The 24,633-nt window shown below is 41.5% G+C and overlaps 1 protein-coding gene across 3 annotated transcripts in view; it reads left to right on the forward strand.

The window, feature by feature from the left end:
* Positions 1-24,633, forward strand: part of TSPAN4 (tetraspanin 4) — a 459,690-nt gene that overhangs the window by 36,607 nt on the left and 398,450 nt on the right. The window contains exon 2 of one of the 3 annotated variants that reach the window (XM_031049021.2): positions 3,319-3,420. The exons of the other annotated variants lie outside the window; for them this stretch is intronic. The gene's annotated coding sequence lies outside the window, so the exon portion shown is untranslated. The remainder of the gene's footprint in view (positions 1-3,318; positions 3,421-24,633) is intronic. 3 annotated transcript variants of the gene reach the window in all.

The following is a 24,633-nucleotide window of genomic DNA, read 5'->3' on the forward strand; positions in this document are numbered from 1 at the left end:
GTGGCTTAGCAACTTCATTCGCCAGCTCCTTCAGGACCCACAGATGGATTTCATCAGGTCCCATGGACTTGTGCATGTTTGTGTTTTTAAGATGGTCTTGAATCAGATCCTCTTCTACAGTGGGCCCAAGGTGTTGATTCTCACAGTCCCTGCATCTGCCTTCCAAGTTCAGAAGGTTTATTTTAGCCTCTCATATGTGGGCTTTTTCTTCCATAATGGGGTGGTTTTCCTTTCTTCTCATCCAATTTTTTTTTTCCTCAAATGAATTAAAAAATGCTTAAACTGGTAGATAAATAAAAGCAAACCTCAGTCTTGTGCAGCTTAATGCTGAGCTTCAGACTCAGTGTTTGATTGAACCAATTGATCTGTCAGACCTCTTACCTGTCTATGAAATGAAGACAAGAGGCTTCTGAAGGTAATAAGTACAGTTAGGATTTGGAGTTCATATATTGAGTGTCTGTAGGATGGAGAAAGGGAAGGTGTTGCCTTTTCCTGTGCAACCAGGACATCTAGTGAAAAGTTGCACACAACTGGTCTTGCTTTCTTTTCTCCTCTCCCACTTCAGTGTTTTACCTTGAATGCTCTGAAGACATTTCACTGACGAATTATAACTTTGAATAGAGGTGAGACTTCATTTGTTTTGCTTTTTCTGTTAAATTTCAAAGAGCATCACAACATTGTAGGCTGCTAAACTGACTAAAGGAAGATCAGTAGGAGAGTGAATTTCTCCAGGCAAATTTCCTGACCCAAGACAAAGGCAGCAAAGGACTGTCAGGTTACTTTTTTGTCATAGGAACAGAAGAAAACTGGACACCTGTCAGTTGGTCTTCACAAGTGAGTTGCTCTGAAGAAAGATGGCTAATTCCAGCTGGAGCTTGGGATTGTGTGCGAGGCCTGGAGTCATAGTGGAGAAAGGATTGCTTTCAGGGACTGTTATATCATCCTTCCCATGCTGGCTGCTGGCAGTGCAGTGTCTTGATGGCAGATAAAGAAACCTGATCTTTGCACTGAAACAACCAGCAAATGTGATCTCTTTTCTAAGAGAGGAATGTCTTTCTCTTCTTCTGAGTTTTTGATGGATGAATTGCATTTCTACAGAACCTTTCCACCCTGGCCTAAGACTGTCCAGGCCAGTCGCTTGCTCATTCATGTTGCTACAGAGCTAATTCTGCTTCAGCAATGGATAAGGAGTTCTGCTAAATCTGCGCTTGATTACCATCTCTGTTTACCACAAGGGAGCAGTTATTAATGTGCTCTCATTTTTAAGCCTATTATAACTCCTTCACTTTGATTAATCTTATTGTAGAGCTCTTTACTCTTTTAGCCTATTTAAGATGTAAGTCTGATTGTAGAAGAGCTTCTGCTGTTTCCCTCCTAGCTGAGGGAGGAGGCAAAGGGCTATTGATTTTTATATAAAAATGAGTTTAGTGAGACTTGGAAGTTGGGTTTGATCCAAGTCTTACTGGAGTTGGTGGTGATCAGTCATTAGTTTTCAGTGGATTTCAGGCTCTGGTGTCTGTCTTACTGCCATGGTGTTCAGCTGTCTGTGTAGCAGGGGTTTTGTGGGTCTTCATCGATTGCTCAAAAGCAGCAAACTGTCATGGTGAGGGAGGACACGTGGAACATGCTGACCAGATATTTATCAACTGATGATTTTATTCTTGTGATCCTATTGTCTCATCTTTCTGCACATTTCAACCTTGAATGTGTGGTCATGGTGCATGTGATAGCAGTTCATAATGAAGCACACAATGACAGATAATATAGCAGAGTTTAACAGCAAGCTTTCAGAGAGAAAATACCAATATCTTTGAGATAAGTTGTAGTTTAGCATGCATTAATACATATATTTAAAAAATATTATTATGATGTGAAGACTAGGGAATCAGATAAAGATAGGAAGGGCATAACAGGCATAGACATGAACTAGTGATGTAATTCAGAGGTTCACCTGTGTCAGCAATTGGGCCACATCTGACCTGCTGGCCAGTCCTGTTCCCTTTTTCTTGCACACTTTGCCTACAAGATGCTGCCTTTTCTTTTAAGAAGGAAAGGTTTCTGTGTCATGGAACAGAGAACGGCCCACTGCAATGCCCAGCTTGTGGAAGGAAGGCATCCCCAAAAGATGGGACCATCTTCTCAGACATAATTCTTTCTGCAGATGACTGCTGCAGCTCACGCTTCATTTCTCCCTCTGTCCCTCTGCTTTTTCTCTACTGGCTTTTGATTGACTGGTACTCTAGGTCAACAAAATGACATCAATTTCCCCTGATAGAAAAGTGTGTGAATAGTGCATCACTTTTACCTCTTCAACCCCCAGGAGCTTGTTCTATACAGAAGCAGGCTTTTTCTATGCTTTGTTCTTGCAGATGTCATTTTTCAGGCTTCTTCGCTATATGATGTTAGGTAGTGCATTTTCAGCTGGAACAAGTTTGTGTGGCTGTCCATTAAAGTTAAGAATAAATGTATTGTATCACCACAAGGTGCCATTCATAGAAATAGGGAGAGGAGAAATTTATCCATGCATCTGCCTTTGAAGCAATGCAGCTATTTCTAAGGTCTTTGTAAAGACAGATTTAATCTGTACATTAGAAATGTAGTATAACTTAAAAAAAACCCAGCAAAATAGAGTATCACTTCTTTGGGCTTACTCTTTTCTGTCAAGCACATAGAAGGAAAATGTGGGTTTTTTATGTGAGAGAAGGATCATGAAGTATTGTTTATCTGCAGTGTGTACTAGTAACAATGGAACTGTACAAATGGAGGGAACAAAGTTCATGTACCCTGTGAATGCTAAATGGAAGGAGGTTCTGTATAATGGCTATTGTAAAATTCATCTATTACCTTTGCTTAAAAAGCTGTTGGTAGCCTTCTCAGATGCATAATTCAGTTTAGTGATAATAATTCACACTAATAGCTTTAAAACTCAGGACAGAACTAGTGCTTTGTCCTTGACTGTCTTGCCTGCTGCTGTAACACCCAGTAAGTGCGCCTGGGCTCTGGTTGTCATTAGGTACCACGTGCAGTGGCATCAAAGGACAATATAGCCAGTAGGTTTCTCCAAGGCTGTCTGCCTTTCTGAAGAGGCTGTTGTTACTCTGTACCTCAGTTTAGTTCAACCTGAAGCATTGGTTGAACGCTGCCTGTTCAGGCTTGTACTCATAGACTTGTGTTTGAGTGAAACCATGATGCAAAAGTGCCTTTTCTGTTGAGAGGGGGGAATTTCAAAACGTCACACCTGAGGTTTTCGGTTTTGTTATGCTGGGTTTCAGTGAGGTGCTGTGTGCCTGGTAACTTTGTCTTACTGCTTGTTCCCAGTTTACAGGTGCAGTAACTCAGACTAGAGGACAGCCTGGAGGAGAGGAGTGAAGCAAGTGGTCTGCCAAGGCCTGCTTGTGAAATAAACTTCACGCAAAGCTGGTGAGAGTGAGATGAGCAAGGCAGCTCTGGGCTTTTTGCACACTTTTGCTTGTCATTTTAGAGTTATGCATTTTTGTGTAGAGACTGTATGCACCCTACCTCCTCCCCTCTGAAGACAGCAAAAAGATTGTGTAAGTGAAGAACAGAGAAAAGGGCGGGGGAGAAGGCTGGGTCCATATTTTTTTCCTCTGTGTAGAAGACCCTGACTTGGAGAAGCAGAGGGCACCTGTGGGAACAGAGATTTTGTACATACACTTGAGGATGTGTGCAATGGGTTAACGTGCTAAAGGCCACAGCAGCCAGCAGAAGCAGGGATAGTTGTGTGATGGTCATGTGTATGAGGGATGACTCTCCACAGAACTGTATGAGTGCTGTTGTCAAAACAGTATACATTTTCCTGTGAGTGTAAAGGACAGCAAACCTTGATGTTTGCTCTGGCTACATTGAGAACTCAAGCTGCAGTGAGGGGGGAGGTGACTATAAATACAATTGTGGTTTTGAACTGGGAAATGTGGAGAGGAGGACAGAGAAGAGGTCTGGGTGATTCCCAGTCTACTCATAGGTTCTGCATGCTCTGAGGATGCATGTGGCTGCATGTGACCTGCAGGAAGACTTGCTTTTCCATGCCATGCAGTGCTGAAACCCTTCAAGGAGAGGAGCCCATGGCTGCTCCTTCTGCCTGAGCTGCCCACACCTGCAGAAAGTTGTTAGAAGTACCTGGTGGTGTGGAGAGTCCTGCTGAAGATCACTTTGCTTCCAGCCTTGTGACTTTTTACAGTGAAACTATTGGAGAATAGGTTCATCTCACTTTTGGGATTCCTCTGCTTCCCTCATATGTGACTCCTGATGGCTTTTGCTCCGCTCCAGCCCCCCAGTACAAAAACAGTGGCAGAGGTCCTTTGGTAGTGCTCAGTTCTGTTTGTGTCCAGCGATGCTTTTTGTCCTGTGGTAGCCTTGAGTTGTGGTGAGTGTGGAAAGCAGGACGTACTGTCCAGGCAAAATAACTTGCTGCCTGTTTAGCCGGTAGGAAGGAAGGCAGATGGGGTTTGCCAGCCAGCCAGCCACTGCACAACTGAGCTCCTGGTAGCTTTCTGCAGATAGAGTACTGCAGATCTGTGAGGCACCCAGTCACTTGCGTGGGGTGTTTTATGCCCTCTTGCATGAGAGATAAAGCTCAGCTGCCTATACCCATCTCTGTGGTGTTCTACAGGTGACTTCTTTTGCAGGTGGTGAGGCTGCTCTATGCCTGTTCCTGGTAGCATAGCCCACCAAGCAGTGCCTGTGAACATGGATCTGGAAGTACAAAGTATTATGTTTAAGAGGCTTTCTGCTGATTAAAGTAGATCATAAGTTTATGGTTGTGCTTTCTTGGAAGGACAAGGCTGTTGCAGGGAGAGGATAAAAGGACAAAGTGTATATGAGAGGCGTGAGTTAATTTATATCTTGATCCAGGTAAGTGCTGGTGGGATTGCAAAGTATTTATAGTGCCAGTGACCTGACCTGATCTGGTCACAGGAGCACTGTGCTGTCTGGTAGCTAATTTTTCTTCAGAGTGTGTTCTAGATGTCTGATTGAGAGCATCCATCCATAACATCCCTACTTTCACTGCAAAGCTCTTACAGTGCCTGCTGTAAGCTTACACAACTGGGTGTACTTTACTACATATTTGGTCCAGAAGTGCTGTGTGGGTGGTGGAAAAATGTTGCAAGGAGGGACTTTTTGAAACAGCAGAGATGCATCTGTGTTTTTCTGGGACTTGCACTTTAAGTAACTGTGTATTAATAATGACCTCCCAGGTTTTATATCTCTCTGGGTTTATTTATTAAATCTATTTGTGTTTAGGTGGCAAGATGCCTCTGACCCTTCATGCTTTTGATATCTTTTTACCTGGTCAACAGAAGTAGAGAGAAACTGACATCTGGAGACATGGGAGATGGCAGCATAGAAGAGCTGAAACCCTTTCTAATGGACTTGTGTTTTTTCTGCAATAAGAATTGGCATGTGGGAGTTGCTTTGATAGATTGCTTTTCCAGGGAGTGGATAGCTTGGTATTTTGGATATGTTGAGGAGACTTTCACCTGTGGCTTGTAGTACAAGCAAGTGGATTTTTTTAGTATGAGAATGATATATGGGAGGAGTACATACAGCTGCATTGGGTGAGATATTTTTTGGGGGGTTTATTTTCCTGTCCTTTGCCCAAACATTATTGACCATATGCTTCTTTTTAAAAGCAGTATTAAGCTTTCAAAGACTTACAGTCTAGACATGCACTAAAATACACAATGTTAGAAAATTTCTTTCGTTGCTCTCCAGCCATTCACCACATACATCTTTTTCCTTGCCAGTGAAACATCAGCATTAAACACTGTGGTGTGTATCAAGACTATTATTGTAATCTGCTGTTTGAAATCAATGGCATTGAGAAGATGAACTATATAAATGTGGTGGTGTATTTTCTGGACTATCCTTAATTTGAGAACAAGGACATACTTTGTTAGTTTACTTCCATGTTCAGAGCAAGCTATTAACCAGCTCTGATATTAACCAAATGAGAATATTGATGAAACCATACTGAAGTTGTTGTAGTTATATTAAAAGAAAATTAAATTCTTAAGTAACATTGCTAAATGTCAGGTGCAGTTTCATAGTCAAGTTTGCAGTGGAAGTTAAAAGCTTTGAAACCGTTCTATAGCAGGCAAGAGGTCAGGCTATGCGTTTAACAAGGTACTGTCAAAATTAAAGGCAGTGTACTGAGAGTGTGTCCCCAGTGACTCATCTTTTGAAGTATTTAAACTCATTAGTGCTTAAAGGCTCTCTTTTTAGAACTATTCTGTTATTTAGCTCTATTTTTTTTCCTCTTCAGACAGGAAGAGTTCCATGTTCCCTATGTTCCCTCTGTTCCCCCTGAGTCCCTCTCTTCTACCCCCTGTTGTTATTTCATAGCTTTTCTGCGCTTTACAAAGATATTTACCAATAATAGTGTAACTCTTACAACTACATTTAAAAAGAAACAAAAACCCTGGTCAAAACCCCACCAACTTATATAAAACACCACAAGAATTCATCTCATCTGTGTAAAGTGATTGTGTGTTTAAAGGGAGAGCTAAGTGTCTTTTACTGATTTGGAGCTCTGAAGATATTGAGTTTTACTGATGTCTTCAGTAAATGATAAAGAAAAGGTTGCCTTTCATATTAAGGCAGATGTATTTGAAGAAAAAGTACTGCATGAAATGGTAGCACTGCTGAAGTTCTTGAGGTTTCTTTGGAGGGGATTTCCCGTATAACTGTACATTTAAAAGTAATCACATTATTGTTTGGTGTTTCTTCCTTGTTAGTATAGTATCTGAGCAGCCACAAACATGTTAAATGACATGAGTTAATGTGTAGCTCAGTGCAGCTTGTTCCCTTTTTCCTTTGTGTGTGTTTCTAGTTAACAACAAACAAGCAAATTGATCTTATGCCAAATGCCAGCAGTTGGAAATCTCTCTAAAATCAAATTGTCATCTTACAACTCACTGGGAAGCATTTGCTACTAGCAAAGTAGGGCTCTCAGGGGAGTAATATTAGGATTACAATAAGGAGCAGAAATATTGGAGTGTATCTTATAAACATCTTAGGTCATGTAGATAAATAGCAAACATCAGAGATGATATTGTGTTCTCTTCTGTGTCTAAAGCTAATGTGGCTTTATTCCCAATGACATATTGAAGAAATATTTTTGACCCAAGAAGAAAATGAGGGTCAGGTGCTTAAGTGGTGTGAACACCCAGAGCTCCAGGGAGGGCAGGAGTGCTCTCGGTTTAGCCAAGCAGATAACTACAGATTTTGTGTTAAGTGTTTTTATTGCCTTATTGGCTTAAATGAGTGTGCTTTTGGTTTCGGTATGTGAGGATCTGGTACTGCAAATAAATTTAAATTCTAATGGGAGCATGACTAGAACTGCATAAATGACATCTGCCTCCACATCAGAGTGATCATCTCTGGCAAAGAGTGCAGCATGGATTCTTACCTTGCAAGAGAACATCCTGATGGCCGGCCATGCTCTCATGTTCTTCTTTCTCTCCTGTTGCCTCTACCCACCAAGTATACAGTTGTTTATGCCAAATAGCACAATTTCTCTGAGAACAACTGTGGGGCTTGCTCCAAACTGGCCGGTTGTTATTGTACTCCTAAACTGTGGGAGACTGGCTCAAGTTCCTGTTCTGTGTTGATATGATATTAACATTTAGGTCAACAATTGTCCTGGCTGTCAGAAAAGCATTAGCTTGAACTTTGAGATGCTCAAGAATTGGACAAGACACAACAGGGACAGAAAGGGGGCTTTGCTGCCCAGAGATCCATTGATTGATTATTTGTTTGTTTGTTTTTCTAAACCAAAAAAGCCTGACAAATTTTACTGAAAAGCAGCAATGGTTTTGGGTTAGTCAGGTGTTCTTTTCACCACCTTATTCTGGAGGAAACATTGTTTGCCTAAAACTTCAGAGATTGTGCTGTCTCTGTACTTTTCTGGAGAGAACTTCCAAGAAGACAAGCCCAGGGGAATTAGTAGGAATAACAAGGATTCTCATCCTTAGCTTCTGACAAGGATCCTTCAAAATAATTTTATTTCTTCAGGAGAGAGAAGTCTGAAGTTAACTTTTCCAGGCAAGTGAAGAAACTGACAAATGTGCACAGGGATGTGAAAGGTAATGCAAATGTGAACTTATGAATGCGTGTGTTGTATTTTATTACTGATATATATGTACCTGAAAATAGTAGGGGAGGATTTCTACTTCTAAATAATCTTGGGTTTTATCATATAAAACAAAACCTTTATAATTGTGTATATGCAGCCTGATCTAATGAAGTAATCCAGCTTCTTGTTAAAGGTGACTATATTTTCACCTTTTATAAACTGTGGGAAATATACTTTGAGGAATGAGTACCTGATAGTGAAGTCGTATAGTTTTATCAGCCATACTGACCCATAGCTGAAGGCTTTGAGCTCGGCAGACCTCAAAGATGCTATCTCTCCATGTCCTGTTCCACTCTCCACCTGATCTGACCAACTAGTGTAATGAATCATCTTCCACTCATTGCAAATCACAAGGTATTTATGAAGATTTATATGTGTGCATGTGGTATGTTGGGAGATACACAAGTTATTTCGGATCCTCCCCTACCCTGCCTCTCATCGCAACCAATCTGTCATGTGCCAGAAAGCTCTCTGACAGGGCACACCAGGTTGGAAAGAGCATTGCAGCATTTGAGGAAGGGCAGGTCCTTGGGAACAGGTTTTCGAAGTGACTGTTGTCCCTTGCTGAGAACAGGAGCAGACGTTGGTGTCTTGGCTACATGTAGTTCAGTGACTTGCAGTGTATTCCTTCGCCAGGATCTAATTAAATATGTAGAGCTACTGGGAGGGCAGAAATGTTCACAGCAACATGGAAAATGCAAGGCTTCTCTGGCTGTCATTTTGGTGTAAATTGGCAGTTTCCCAAAGAAATCAGTAACCTCTCAGTAATCATACAATGGGATCTAGCCTACACTGGATCTGTGTGCAGAGATGTTATGACTCCAAGAGATGATGTAGTCCCTTTGCAGGAACAAAGTGTTTAATTGCTTTAATTGATCTGGGGGGTAGATACCTGATTCTACTGGTATGTCTGCTGCTAATGAAACCTGGTAGGGAATTGTTACTTATAAGTAGTCTATTTTTAACAGTGCTGCTGTAACAATTTAAATTGTCTGAGCCCTGTGTAAAGAGCATAGCCTGGGCTTTTTGCCTGTTTATTAGGTGGGAAAAGCTGTGTATCTGCAAACACAATTTGTTACCTGTGTTCCTCTATGTAGTTCAAGGCAGTGGCTCTTCCCCCTGACTCCTCCCACATTTGTAATTAAACCAGACCCTGATGTGTGGTATTCATAAGTAAATCTGAAGAGGGGAACATTGTTTCCCTGGTTCACCAGCCATCTTGGCCATGGCTTCTCTACAGATTGACCCGGCACTGTGAGATGGAGAAGCTACCCTGAAGCATGTGGCTGCTTATTGCTCATTCTTTATTTGTGGGTTATCTGTCAGGTTTGTCCAGAGCAGGGAACTTTGAAACATTATTTCCTGCAGAATGATGAGTTCTCTGTTTTGTGCTGGGCTGTCGCCTTTCTTTCATTCTGTTTCTGTGAACAACATGTTTAAATTGCAAGGTTGAAAAGCCACATTTGTAGATTCTCTTGTTGTCCTGATGTCAGCGCAGGGCACTGTCTCCTTGTGTGGTTTTGCAGATCTCATGATAGCAAGCAGATCAGGATTAGTCCTGTGTAACAAAGCTTGACTAAACATTATAGCTGTCTGGTGTTAACTTGTAGCATGTGATTTATAGGACATGGGGGAAGTGGTAGTGTTTTGTAACCTTTTCAGCTGGGAACTGTGTAACTATTTGTCCCTACCACCAGGACAGCTAATCCTCCTGCTTTCTGCCTGGTAGAAGTGGATCCCATCCCAGGGCTTCTTTCCCAGTTTTTCTTCACTCTCTTCTTCATGTGAGTTCACAGGAATAAGAACAATCTCTGCAGCGTGTGTGACAACCCTGGGACCTAAATAGACATGTTCAGGATAGAGTATCCTAATGCAGCTGGGATGCTTGTGTTATGCATTGTCCTGAATTAAGGAGAGCTATAAGCTCTCACATGCTTCACCCTATGTCTGTTTTGTTGCATGCTCACAGCAAGCACTCAGAAATGTAATGGTTGAAATTACTTCAGCCTTTGACAGGATTTTGGCTGGCTTATTACTGCAGGATTTCTTCTGCTGGGTTTGTGCACAGCACAAAGGTCCTGACCGAAAGATTGTCATTGCTGTCTGAAGGCCTGTATAGGCTAAACTGTGAACAGTTATGGTCACACGCAAGACTTGGAATAGTAAAAGCAGAAGCTCAGAAGTGGTAAACTACTCCTGACATTTTTCTTTTTTATTATTATTAAGAAAACCCCAAACAACTAAACCAAACAAAACTCATTACAAACTTTTCTAAGAGTGTTGAGAAATGACACAATCATAGGATGATTTGGGTTGGAAAGGACCTTAAGATCTTCTAGTTCCAACTAGAAGTGCCATGGGCAGGGACACTTTGCACTAGACTGTGTTGCCCAAGGCTCAGTCCCTGATGAAGAGTCCCTCTCCAGCATCCTTGTAGGCCCCCTTCAGATATTGCAGTTGATTTTCTCTGTCTCACTCCAAGATCAGGTCCTCAAAGTTATTTTGAAAATGCTGGCTGTTGTTTAAGGATTTTATTAAAGTCCTTGCTTTGGAGAGTTGGGCTAAAAGTAGTATTTAATTTAATTAACCTTTATTACTCTGTCTTTCTACATGAAAAAGTGACCTTTATAAAATGCCAATTACATACCCAAAAGCCTGCTGCTTGCATTCTTCTAGTCTATATATATTAAAAAATATATATATAAATTATCTGTGTATATGTAAATAAAGGGATGTGAAAACGTATTTAAACTTGTGTGAGGTATTGAGGGACTCTACTTTGAACAGTGGTGTTTGTACACAGACATAAACAGAAAAACTATAGACAGTGGTTGACTCAGGGTTGTTCTAAATATTATGTGGTTAACCAGATTCCTGCCAGACAATGGGTCTAAAGCTGAGTGTGTGTGTGGAGGGATGGGGTAGGGGTGGTGGTGTTAGAGAGCCATAGTCTAGAAATCAGATTGTGTGCATGTGAATTAAAACAGTGCTTAGAGGCATTGGTAGAGGTCATGATGCCTATGGACTAGCCCTTACATGGGTACATAGTAAGAGAGATTCTCTGTCCCAAAAACCATGTGAACTCAGTATGCTGAAAATGTTGGGAAGAGTGGGAAAATGGCCAAATCATGTCGCATGACTGCATTTCATCTAAACCCCTGCTAAGCATGGTGTCCCCTAAACCGACCTGTCCTTTCTTGTTCTTCGATTCCTCACTCATTCACATGCACAATTTTTCCTGTTTTCTCATGCCAAGCAGTCTAGAAGAGACATCTAAAAAGCTTTCATCAACTAAGACAAGTGTGAATAAACACAATTTTTGGAGAACATGAGGTCTAGTATGCTTGTTAAATTTCCCAGATTGAATTTGCCTTTAATATGCTCTTGGGGTTGGGTTTCAAATGTGTTTAAGTTTCTAAAGATGTGAACAGATGCGTAGTAAAATTTTCAAACGCTTTTAACTTGCTTAGGTGCTTTTGAAAATCCCTTTAGGTATCAGTGTGTCTTTAATCTCCTCAGTAAATGTGCAAATCCTTAGAGCCTTTTGTTCAGCTTTAAGGACTTGAACAAGGTCTGGAGTCTCTGCCTTCTGTCCATGTTTCTGTAGGTATATTTGTTGCAGCTATGGAATGCTGATCGTAATTGTGTAAATGCAAATGGGTCCCAGTTTTAAATCTGACCCTCAGTCATGTAGATGTATGATATTCTCAGAGTAATTGTTTTGGACACAGAGGGCTTGTAGTATTTTGTAATCCTGTTGCAAAGACGAGATTCTGCTCTCCATTCTTTGAGAAAATCCCTTCTTCAAACAAAGCTTATATAAAAGAGAGGTTACTTAAATGTTAAAATATACTTACACTCATCTATAGCACCATACAGCTTGCACACAATTACAACCTCACTCTCTTCTGTCAGTGGAAACATGATTGTAAATAGATGTGTATTTTAGGGGAAGGGATTCACCCTAGTGTTGGTATCTCTTTATTTCTTGGGTGCTGACTGAATAACAGTGGAGATGGAGGGCAGAGCTAGTGCAAAAACGTGCCCAAATTCATCCTTGAAATCCAGCATGCACACTGAGATTACTCAGAAATGTTCCTTCGTGGTTCAGAGCTGAAATCAGTCCTGTTGTGATGATAGCTTAGTGGTAGAGGGAAAAAGCTCTTAAGTTTCAGACAGAATAAAAAGTTGATGCATTTCTTTCCCACAGTGTGTTCTCTTTGAATAATTTGCTTATGGGCTGCTCATTTTAGGACCTGACTCCATTTTAGACCCTAGTTTTTGAAGCCCATTAGCCCCAGCAAGCTTTGGAAGAGACTGCCTGAATAAATATGCAAAAAACACTGCGTGCCAAGCAGTGAGTGTAAAGAGGTTTGGTGTGATAGCTGGGAACTGGTCCATTGCTCTAAGGAAGCTGCATCTCATGTTAGAGGCTGTTTCCAGTGTTTCTTCTTGACAGATTGCTTTTTTATCCTTTGGTGAGTTATGAGGATAATGTCACTTAACATCATGGAAGAAATTTTAGCAAACTTACTAATTTAGTGTATAGGGTGAAGGGTCTCCACTTGCAGCCTGCAGTGTGAACTTTTATTTGTGAGTGGAAATGCTAAGGACGTCGGTGTCAAATGGAAGCAGTGTGTGCGACAAATCTCCTTGAGAAAGCTGATCTACCAATTAAATTTTGTTTTGAGAACCAGTTAGGTTGTTACTTTTTCCCAGTGATTGTTTCTTCTCTTTTGCATTTTTTCAGGGCTCTGTTTGCATAATAAAAATGACTATTGACCCAATGCAGTAAAACCTTGCAAAAGATGATATGATTGCTGGAAAATAACTGTCTTTGAATTTTGTACCATATACTTATTTTGTTCCTGACGTTTGCTCCATCGTGTTTTATTGGGTGCTCTTATATAAAATTAAATTGCCCTCAGCCAGCCACTGGTAAAAAATAATGCGTTCCTTGTCTAAAATATGCACCAGATGATTAAAGGAGGGACCTTTGGAGGCTGAATTTAGTGATGTTGTAGCCTACTTCTGAAGTTTTTGGTCTCTCTCTCAAGATAAGGCAGTGTATTCATTTCCCCACTGCCATTATTGCATAACAGTTCTTATCTCTAGTATCCAAAACTGGGACTTTTTCAGAGTTGGTGGCAGTTTATTTCTACAGCTTTGGGAAAAAAAAAAAAAGAAAACATAAAAGTGCCTGAACCAACTGGAACTTTCCATGGACCCGTGTCTCTGCCGAGCCCTGGAAGGTGCCTATAGTGGGACCACTGCACTCGTACCCAAGTTGTTGTGAAAGGTGGGATTAAATTCTGTCACTGAAAGGATGCTGTGCCACATAGACTTGCACTGTATCAACAAGGTCTTGAGAGCTCTGTTACTCAATTATGAAGGCAAGCAATTCTACAGTATGGTGAGGAGCGAGGCTGGAATAATGTCTGGGACTGCAAGGTGGGGGCTGTAAATGTGGGTCAGTGGAGGGAAAGAGGTTACGGGAATGCTGAGCGAGGTCAGTCAGATTTGCTGATTTTGAGTAGATACTTGTATTTTAAGGGTGATGTGGTATTCCAATAAATTCTCACCCAATTTCTGCATATTGTCAGGGTGTTTGTAGCTATTGCTGTTCCTGAGACACAGATCAGCAAGCTGGTTTGATGCATGTGCAGAGATGCTACTTTCTCTGATAGCTCACTATTGCATAGGAGGAGAGCTGTTCAGATCCTGCTGCCCAATGATTCCCATGTTTGCTGTAGCCTTTCTGGTTGAAAAAGGTCAATTCCATCTTTTCTTTCTTTCCCCCGCCTCCTGCCCACCCCCCAGTTGAATCTGCTTCCTTCTGTCTTGGAACTGTTCTGCAGAGATATCTTGATTTCACATCCTAGTGTATTGGGTTTGTGTAGCAAGGTTTTGGTAGTGGGGGTGGCTTCTATGAGAAGCTGCTAGAAGCTTCCCGTACGTCTGGTAAAAGCCAATGGCAAGCAGCTCCAAGAAGGGCCACTGCTGGCCAAGGCTGACCCCATCAGTGAAGATCATAGCACCTCTGGGATAACATGTTTAAGAAGGGGAAAGAGTTGCTGTGCAGCAGCAACTGCAGTTGAAGAGAGGAGAGAGAATACCTGAAACAGCTCTGCAGACACCAAGGTCAGTGAAGGAGGAGGGGAGGAGGTGCTCTGTGTGATGGAGCAGCAATTCCTCTGCACCCCATGGTGCAGACCATGGTGAGGCAGCTGTGCCCCTGCAGCCCATGGGGATCCATGGTGGAGCAGATCTCCACCTGCAGCCTGTGGAGGACCCCATGCTGGAGCAGGGGGATGTCCAAAGGAGGCTGCGACCCCGTGGAAGGCCAGTGCTGGAGGGGGCTCCTGGCAAGACCAATGGAAAGAGGAGCCCATGCTGGAGCAGATTTGCTGCAGGACTTGTGACCTTGTGGGTGACCTATGCTGGAGCAGTCTGCTCCTGAAGAACTGCACCCCATGAAGGGACCTACGCTTGAGCAATACATGAAGAGCTGCAGCCCTGTGGGAAGGATTCACATTGGAGAAGGACTGTCTCCTGTCGGAGGGACCCCACACTGCAGCAGCGGAAGAGTGTGAAGAGTCCTTGGCCTGAGGAGGGAGGAGTGACAGAGACAATGTGTGATGAGCAGGCTGCAACCCCCATTTTCATCTCCCTCTGCTGCTGGTTTTTAAGATTCAGTTTTATTTCTCATTATCCTACTCTGATTGGTAATAAATTAAATAATTTTCCCTATGTTGAGTGGTTTGCTTATGATGGTAATTGCTGAGAGATCCCCTTCGCTTATCTCGATCCACGAGCCTTTTATTATATTTTCTCTCCCCTGTCCAGTTGAGGAGGGGAGTCATAGAGCAGCTTTGTTGGGTGCCTGATGTCCAGCCAGGGTCAACCCAGGAGTGTACTGCTGGGATACTGCAGGCTGTCTCTAGTATCTCATCTCTACCACATCAGACCTTACTGAAAAGACTGGTCTTGCTGATCAGAGCTGGTGTTCTGATTCATCTGCCTGCCAGTGCAGCATCCCTCCATCCAGGGTCTTTTTCTTGTCTGCCTGCAGCAATAACTCAAGATCTGTCTGCCATCTGGATGACACTTCCCACAATATAACCTAGCGTTGGTTTTTATGTTGGTTTATTGTGTAATGCTGTAAATACATATGGCTGTGTATATCTTTTGCATAACTGCAGCTGTAGCAGTGAGAATGGTGGCTTGTGGGGCTGAGACTTTGAGCTCTGCTGCTAACTTTCTCTGTGAAATAATGTGTAGGATGCTTGCTTTCCTTGAATATTAAACTTATTTTAAAATCTGATTTGAAAACTTAAATTGGGATTAATTTTTAAGTCCCTAAATACATTTTGAAAATGCCTACCCTTATAATAGTCCTTTTCTGGTACCTGTGTTCATGTTGATGATGTTTTTAGACACAGCTGCATAATATGTTCACAGTATGCTCCAAAATCCTGTGGCCAGCAACATCAGAGATTTATATATCTTAATCCAGCTGCAGATCAGAGCTCCAGCTGTAAAGATGGGAGTGTTTCATCCCAGCTGGGGTGATAGATTTACTGCTGGCAAGGCTATCAGTCACATTCATGGCAGAGGATCTCCAAAGCTGGCAGAGAGCATGGGTCACTGCATGGTTTACTGCAAGACACGTAAAAGCCGAAATGCTTGTACTGCCATTTTATTAAGCTGTCTCTGTAGCTCTCTTGTTTTTCTGTTGTGCTAGGTTACATCCCAGCAGACTTGGGGAACATGTGGTGCTCATTAAGTATTTCTCAATAGGTCAATAACAATCCTGAACCAGTGAAGGTCTGTGCTAACAAACAGAGGTTGCCAAATCACTGGTGTCTGACAAAGCCAAACTCCTTGCAGGGTGGGAGCCAGCTCACCTATCATAGTCCTCTGTATTTCCAGTCTTGGAGACTTACAGATTACACTTCATCCTTATTATTTTGAGATGTAGCATTTGTTTCCTCTTCTCTTGGTGTCCAGCTTGGGGATGCTGTCAGACTTTCGCAGCAGCAGGGATATTTCAGGGAAGCTGAGGTCCATTTGTACCTAGTTATGCAACCATGGTATGAGTGCATGATTTGAAAAAGATAACTGTGTCTGATCCTTCAAGGACCCTTGGTTGTCCTTAGTTTTAATGTGAAACATATGGGTGTAGTGTGGAGCTGGGGAGAATGATTCGAACTAGAGAGACAGATCCTTGATGGTCACTGTCATCTGTGTTGGCAAATAGAAAGCTTCAACATCCCTTTTAAATCTTGTGTTGTATGGAGGGTTTTTTTTTAGTTAGTTTTGTCATTGGTTGGTATAGCAAAATTGATTACTGGGAATTTAAATATATGTGAATAGAAGCTGAAATGACACACATATAGTACTTTAATTTTAATTTCCCTGGAACCTATTTTCCCTGTGCCCTTCTCCTTTCAGATTTTGAATGCAGGTTAGGAAAAGGGGTCTGGGAGGAAGATTGAATGTCTTCTGCGTATAACATTAAATTTTTAAATGGACCCATTGCAAGGTGGTTGTTTCCGGTCACTGGGAGCTTGACTTACACAAAATATTTTGACAGTAAAAGATGCAGCTAGGCACTAATTTAAATAAAAGACAGGTCCTATGACATTTAGGCTTCTAGAACAAGTAAATTTCTGACTTTTCCACCTTGTTTGTAGTTGTGAAGCAGGACAGAGACGCAAACTGTCCTGATTTTTCAACTCTATTTTTTATGTGAAGTATTGACATTTGAGGAAAATGCAAATAGGAGCATTCGCTCTTTGGTACTTACTGAAAGCAGTATTTGACACTGTGCTATATTTATAAAGCCTGAGTTAACCTCAAAAGTCAAAGCTCTATTATGAGTGCAACTTTCAAAAGAACCTTCTAACACTAAAATTTGGGGCAGGCATAGTTCTCTGCAGTACTTGAAAGGTTATTTGAATGTCCTAAGTAAAGTATGGAAGAATTAGGCTGTAACATAAATTCCTTAAAAATAAATCATCTTCTTAAATTTAAAACCAGCTTTGCATTCTAAAAATTAGACTTAAGTAAAGATGCTTCATGTTGGTTTAAGGTGATAAACTAACTGCTTTTAACTGATCTTACAGAGGAGACCTTGTTTGTTTGTGTTTTGGTACAAGCTCAGAGGAGAAGGAATAATAAATGCCTCTGTCATGGCTGTACTCCAACAAGATGCATGAAAATAACATTAAAAGCCAGTGCATCAGTGCCTGTCACTGCCACTCTGTTCTGCTGTTGTATGGCCACGCTGGGAAGGTGAATTAAGCTGAGTTAGGAAATGGGTTTCTAGGATATTTTTCCACAGTCAGTAAAGTTAAGTGAGACGATGGCACTCAACTCATTTTGCTGTATTTAAAATGTGAGGTATCTAGAGCTTGAAATACTCAACACACAAATAAGCTTGAGAGAAGCTGATTTGTATTCTTCAGGCTCTATTAGGATGTGGGGGAGAAAATCAAAGCCACATGTAAAAGGTCATCAACAGGGACAAGTATTTCCTTGTAATATACTTGGAGCACTTCATGCACAACGGCTGTAGCAGGACGTAATCTGAAAAAGTATCTTGTACTGTTCCAGTTCTCTAGGTGCCCTAAAAACTTGTTTCCTTGAATCACAAATTCTTGCCCTTAATATGCCAGTGATGTGGTTGGGGTTTTCTGTAATTCTGAGCTGAGATATTGGACCTGATTAAAGGAAAAAAAGTCTGTATCGGAAGTATCTTGTTTGCTCTTTTGCACAACTGATGTCAGCTTAGTAAAAATGGTTTCTCTTTTTCTTTCCTGCATATGTTAACTGCGGAGTCTGAACCCGCCTTTTAGCATTAGCAATTTATAGCAATAAAAAGGAAGATATAGTGAAGCTTTGGAAAAAGAACAGGCCCTTCCTCTTGTACCAGCACACAAAGCAGCAGAATTCATTTTCAAGACTTACTATCCAGACTGCATTAGAAAGAAAATTTCATTCATCAGCTGCATAAAATTGTACCAAATGAATTTAATTTGCTGCTTCCAGTTATCAGAGTCTTTGATCTGATGTGTCAAAATCTAACCTCTTCACCTCTCTTCTCAGAAATGTTCCTGTGCTACGGAAGAGGTGGTAGGCAGAGCTGCAGAAAGACTGATGATTTTCTGTCTCAGTCAGACACAGCAAGACCCAGATCTATCTGCAAGGTGCTATGTAGCCTCAGCTGACCTTGTAGTAAGCAGTTTCTCTTGGCATGGGGTGGATTTGATGAATTAAGTTTAATAGGATGTGACCTACCCTTAAAAGTCAGTCACTTGTATGTTTTAACCTAAGACATGAGATGCAGGCATCAGCTGGAGGATGCCGGGAGGATTGCTTGGGCACTGGATGAACCATGGCTGTGCTGTGTTTACTCTGTAGTTATTAGTGTTTTGGATTTACTTGATGAATTGCCCCTTCTGGGAGCACTTGTGAGCCCAGCAATGAGCTCCATCATCCATGTTTCATAAACATCATCCATGTGCTCATAAACTGTTAGGCTTCTTGTTCTTTTTTTTGGCTTTTAAGTTCTCATCACCTGAATTGCAAGAGCGCTTAGCAGGTCTGAACTGCCACGTGTAGAAGGGCCAGTCCCTTCCCTAGGACAATGTACAGTTTAAGCAGAGAAGAGATGGAGAAAAGGAGGCATAACTTACCCACAGTATTTAAGTACACTGAAAAGAAAGTAACTAAGGAATTAGTGGTGTGATCTGTGGACGGCCTGGGTTGGTGGGGTTCTTAGCTTTGTGGAGCCAGGAGTTAGACAGCAAAGAGATCACAGAGTATAATTTCCATGTACGGATACAGATTTCAGTCTTCCTTCTGGCAGCTCATGTGTAGGAACCTGGAAGCCACGCAGTGCATCTGTGCGCCGCATAAGACAATTGAATTATTAATGGAAGTGAAGGCTGCAGTAGTTGAACCCAGGTTACATATCCTATTCAGAGCCTTCCAAGGGCTTCCTCATTTTTGGGATTAATTTAAGACATGCACTTTTCCCCCATTGTGCTTCAAGCTTTTTTTTCCCTTTCCTTTTTTTGGTGTTTTTGTTGGGTTGTTTTGGGTTTTTTTTTCCTTATTCTGTGTGGTATTTTAAGGCTCAGGTGAAATGAAATTTTCATGCTGTTCCCTTTCTTTACCACAAAGTCCATTTTCTTACAGTTCAGTTGTAAGATTTTGTGTAGGTCAGTAATATTTCAAGATTTTAATTGTCAACTAGTATGTTTAATATGAAGTTGCAAAGGGAAATTTTTAGCTGAATTAATGACCAGTGGCACTGTTAATGCTGAGTCCATCAAGATCATGTTATTATCGTAAATGCCAGGAATTAAACATGATTGGGCCATTAATTTGCAGGTGTTACTGTGTTTAATATTTATTGCTGATGATTGAAAGGGATGCTGCTGGGGCTGGCAGGTGAAAAGCTTGATCTCTAATTTTTGTTTATCTATTAACAGATGTTTGACAAATTCCTGAAGACAGAGTTTGAGTGCACACATGGGTTTTTTTTTTGTCTTTTTTGAGATCTCAAGTAGTGGCAATGACAAAACCAAAACACAGTCTAGCACTAACTTTGAACTAATGCTTTGACTTACAGTTCAGTTAGTAAGTCAGTTGTTCTCGTGGTTTTGGCTGCAATAAGAGTTAACTTCCTTCCCAGTAGCTGGCTTAGTGCCATGTTTTGGTTTACAATGAGAATAATGTTGATAATATTATTATGAGCAGTGCTTACACTAAGTCAGGGACATTCAGCTTCTCACACTGCTCTGCTAGTGAACAGGCTGGGAGTGCAGAAGATGGGAGGGGCACAGCCAAGACTGCTGACCCCAATGGACCAAAGGGATATTCCATACCACAGAACAGCATGCTGAACAAAACAACTGGGGGGGCTGGAACTGGTCAGGGTGGGGTGCCAGCCCACTGCCTGGGAACTAGCTGGGCATCTGTCAGTGGGTGGTGAGCAGCTGTGTTGTACAACACTTGTTCTGTGTACTCTTTTATTATTATTGTTTTTCCTTCCTTTTCTGTCCTGTTAAACTGTTTTTATCTAAACCTATGAGTTTTATCTTCCCCCCTCCCTGCCCTGATTCTCTCCCCCATCCCACTGCAGGGGAGTGAGCGGACAGCTTGTGTAGTGTTTAGCCTGGTGGTTAAACCACAACAGTTCTCTTCACTGAATACTTGTGTAATAATCTTATGTTTGCATGTTTGGGTTGTGACCTTTATATATTGGGGATTGTGATTATTTTCCTTTGTTATTTAAAGCGTAGGAGTGTTAAACCAGGCATAAAGCCTATGAAGTTTCATATATGCTCTCTCTAGGACTCATTGAGTGACACTTGAAAACATGCTTACATTGTAGCTTCAGGGATTACTTTTTGTAATAAACTTAAAATGCTTTTGCAATATATGTCTAGGGTACTGCAGAAAGGGATTGTCCTGACTTCCTCTTGCCTGTGGCTGTTTCTCACTGCTTTCCTTATGCCAGATTTAGGGTTTTTTTCCCCCAGAGTTTTAAACTTTGCAGCTGCTTCTGAATGATGGCGTCAGTATGAGAGAGGAGACAGGTGAAGAGCGGGTAGGTGGAGGGGAGTGTGAGCCAGGTTGCCTTTCAGCAGCAACCTATACATTGGTTAAAGTAACCACGTAACAGCCTCAGACCCAGGCTCTTCTGATTGTGTCTCTGCACTCTTAGCTGTACCCAAGAACAACTGAGCTTGTTGGAGTGTGTGGTTTGTTGGTTGTTTAGATGATTGAGTTTGTACCAGCAAACTAGTGTGGCAAACCAGCACTGGAGGCAGAGTAAGTAATAAGTGAGGTTGTTTACTCAGAGGCTGAACCTTGAGCCAATATGAATGTATCAATATATCTGTATTATCTGCTTTTCATAATAATGAGAACCCATGCCTCACAGGTGAGAAAATCTGCAATAAAGACTAGGATGTACAAATACAGCTTGTGGCTGAGGGAGATATAAACTAACCCACACATATTAAAGGTGAACAGGTACGGTGCCTTGTGCGAAGGAGACATGTTTTTTCCTGATACTGATCTTCTGTGTAGTACCTGTAATAAAAAAGAGATTTTAATAATGTGTGTGTATACACATGAGCACGCACAGTAGCAGTTCACATTTCCACACTGAGGTGCCTGCTTGCTTCACTGCTTCACATGGAATAACTGAAGTACTGTGGACCTAGGACTGGTCTGTGTCAGAAGGTGATATCACTGGAGTGTGTTGCAAAAGCATACAGAACAGATACCCTGTTATCCAGCAAATGTCTTTAATTGCTGGACATCCAGAACTTCTCCTGAGGTGAATGTTTTATTCAGTTGGAAACCTTTCTGGTATTTCTGAGCAGGGTTAGCTCTGCTTGGAAGAAGGTGATGACAACTAATGTAACAGGCTTGGAAAATATGCTGTAATGCACCTAAAGGAGGAGCAAAGCTGAAGCTGCATGGATATTGTCACAGAATTGGCCTGGCCACCTTGTAAGCTGGTCCAAAGTCTCCTTAGCTTTGATAGATGTAGAGGGTAGATGTTATCCTAGGCATGTGCTCCTGTAATCTATGGGTATTCAACAGAAAAATGCCACTTGGTGGCTATGCTGTATAATGTGTGCCTGATGCTGTCTGCAGGGCTTGCAGATATACTTACAATGCAAGGGGAATCAGAGGAGCCACCCACAGAACTGAAATGTTTTCAGGAGATAAAGGCTATTAAACTGCTTGAAAAGACCAGTTGGGTCTCTAGAGGGTGAAAAGCCAATTTTGACCTTATGGAAACTTTACTTGCTGATCTTACAAAGGAAGTGTTAGCAGAAGAGAGAGATAAATCTATAATGGAGTTACTTTTGCCTTACAAAATGTGCCCAGTAGCAAGATCCACAAAAGTTGCATGCTCCTTGAAAAGGAAATGAGAACTAGAGGGTAAAGCACGCTTTCTTCTCTTCCCCAGTGGCCAGGCCCTTTGTGGAATCCAGCTCTTCACATCCACACCGTTCAGCATTCCCTTGCCTTGCAAATGGGACTGTCCCACAGTATGTGATAGTGATTGCATTTGTGATGAAGGGGGAGGGCAAATACTTTGCTGAATTGATTATAACATTTACTGCCCCTGTTGGAGTAGTATAAATGTACTACTCTAACTTCTTGTGAAAGTACAAACTGTACCTTTATCAGGCATTCTTATTCTGGGATAATAACTGTGGTGACTATGAACTGGAAAACTTTTTATGTGAAATGTTATTTTTCAGTAATTGAAATGCTTCCGCCAGGGCTAACTGACTACTTGATTAAACACTGCTTATTTCTTATCTGAGGGGAAGTACTGCAATATATTTGCTCTTGTTAAGCTAGTATCATTATTTAAACATATTGATGCTCTTATGAAGGACTATTTCTGACACCATTGCAACCCTTTGTTTCGTTCCTCTGACTCTCTTTATTGAAGAGAATTTTTTTGTATATCTTTACTGGCACAGTGGTTAGATGGATGTGACTAATAGGGATGGGGAAGTGTTTGCTCATAAAATATCCTTGTTATTCAATAAATTGGCCAACACAATGCTCACTTTTGTATTAATTCCCTGATAGATGCAGCTGACCAGTGTAAATATTGTACCATTTAGCATGTAAGAGATGAGAAGAACTTTATGAATTTGGTTTTTATGTTCTTTGCCTTTGCTCTGGCTTTTAAACTGGAGTTGTTGACATAAGGGTAGAACTGAGACATGTAAAGTGTCTCCAGTTGGTGACTCAGGGTGTGTATGTGTGTACTGCTACTCTTAAAGCCTCTAACCAAGGGAAAGACTCTGAAGAAGCACATTATGTTTTTTTTTAACGTGGTGTAGTAAATACCAGCTGGGAGGTTATAGAAGTTGTCCTTAAATTTGGTAATTTGGTAACTTCATTCCCAGTTTAAAAGTGTGTCATAGCCTCTGTAGAAGTTTATATGTAAATTATGGCCAGGTAGAGCTGCTGAGAGCCTCCTGGGTAGGGAGATGAAGAATATACTACACTGCGGGGCTAGCTCAGAGTACAAAGTGGGGTGGCTTTTGCATACCATGGCAAAAGCTTTACTGGTAAAGCAGATTCCTTAAACTTTACCTTCTCTGCAGGTGCAGGAGTAAAGGGATCAGAGCTGTAATTAGAATCAATTTCTCTTCCTTGCAGCATGCTGTCTTGCCACCGTAGCTTTATAGCACAGGATTTACGCCTTTACGGTATCTGTTGCTACCACAGTGGGGATTAGGGAGCAGAGGCATGAGCATTGCTTTAGTCTTGTGAAGTTGTTTTAGTGCTATCAGAGCACAAAATGGGAAGAGCTGTCCTAAGTCCTCCTGCTGTGTTCCATCAGCGTTACAACAAAGTGGCAATGGGCTTCAGTCTCCTGATTTTTTTCTTGCTTGTTTGATTCTTCTACTCAAAAAGGCATCAGGCCTGGGGTTTGTCCAGGTATCTTCCACAAGAGGGTAAATGCTGGGCTTTTTCAGCTTGTTTTGCTGTATTCTTTTTCCACTTGTGCATCTCCCTTCCATGGTTGGTTGTTTTTTTAATTCTTCTTCCCCACAGCCTGTAGACTGTTAGTTTATTTTATTGTGCGGACACAGTTGAAGGCATTTCCAAGAGGAATTACTGGGTTTGCAGGAATTGTTTTCACTAGTCCTCTTTCTTGTATGTACCTGTGGTTCCATATATTGATATACATTCAAGTCCATTAATTCAGAAAGCAAAGAGTCAGGCAAACAAGTCTGGGACACCATGGGGGTGTTTTTGTGAAGGAATTTCTTACATTACTCCAGAGGACTGTTACTGTCAGTGTGAACAGGAGATACCTCATTTGTTGTAGGTAGAGCTGTAATTGTTTGTGTGTGTGACATTTACTTGTGCATTCGAGTCATGAAGTCCAGGAAAATATCATCACTTCTCAGGTGAGGGAGAATGAGGGAAAAATGCCTGTCAGTAGCCAAAGTCCTTCGGGACCTCTAATGGTAAGAAGTGACTGAACACACTGGTCTCTGTAAATGAGGTAAATTGTTTCTCTCATCTTCCAGCCTCCTCTGTTTAAATCTATACCCTCCCACCCCCACCCAGAGGCAGGGACAGTACATGTGGTGCAATGTACCCGAGGTGAAAGGGCCCAAGCTGTCCTGTCCTGTCTGCTCTCTTGTGCCAACCCTTTTGCAGTAAGTACAGCAGCAAGGGCATGGTACATTAAGTACATTAGATGTAGAGATGGAGTGACGCTTTGAGGACTGTAAAGAGGTATTTGTGTAGAGGGGCATAAGGGAGTATCTTTAAATATTTAGAGTTTGAGACATTTCAGAAGGTTTAGGGAAATTGTGTTTTTTTTTCTGTCCTTATGATTTCAGGCTATGCCTTTGTGTGCCTTTTAAAAGTGAGAGAAATGCAACAGTATAATGTCAGAAAGG

The sequence above is a fragment of the Melopsittacus undulatus genome, chromosome 4, assembly GCF_012275295.1.
Source record: "Melopsittacus undulatus isolate bMelUnd1 chromosome 4, bMelUnd1.mat.Z, whole genome shotgun sequence".
Lineage (NCBI taxonomy): Eukaryota > Metazoa > Chordata > Aves > Psittaciformes > Psittaculidae > Melopsittacus > Melopsittacus undulatus.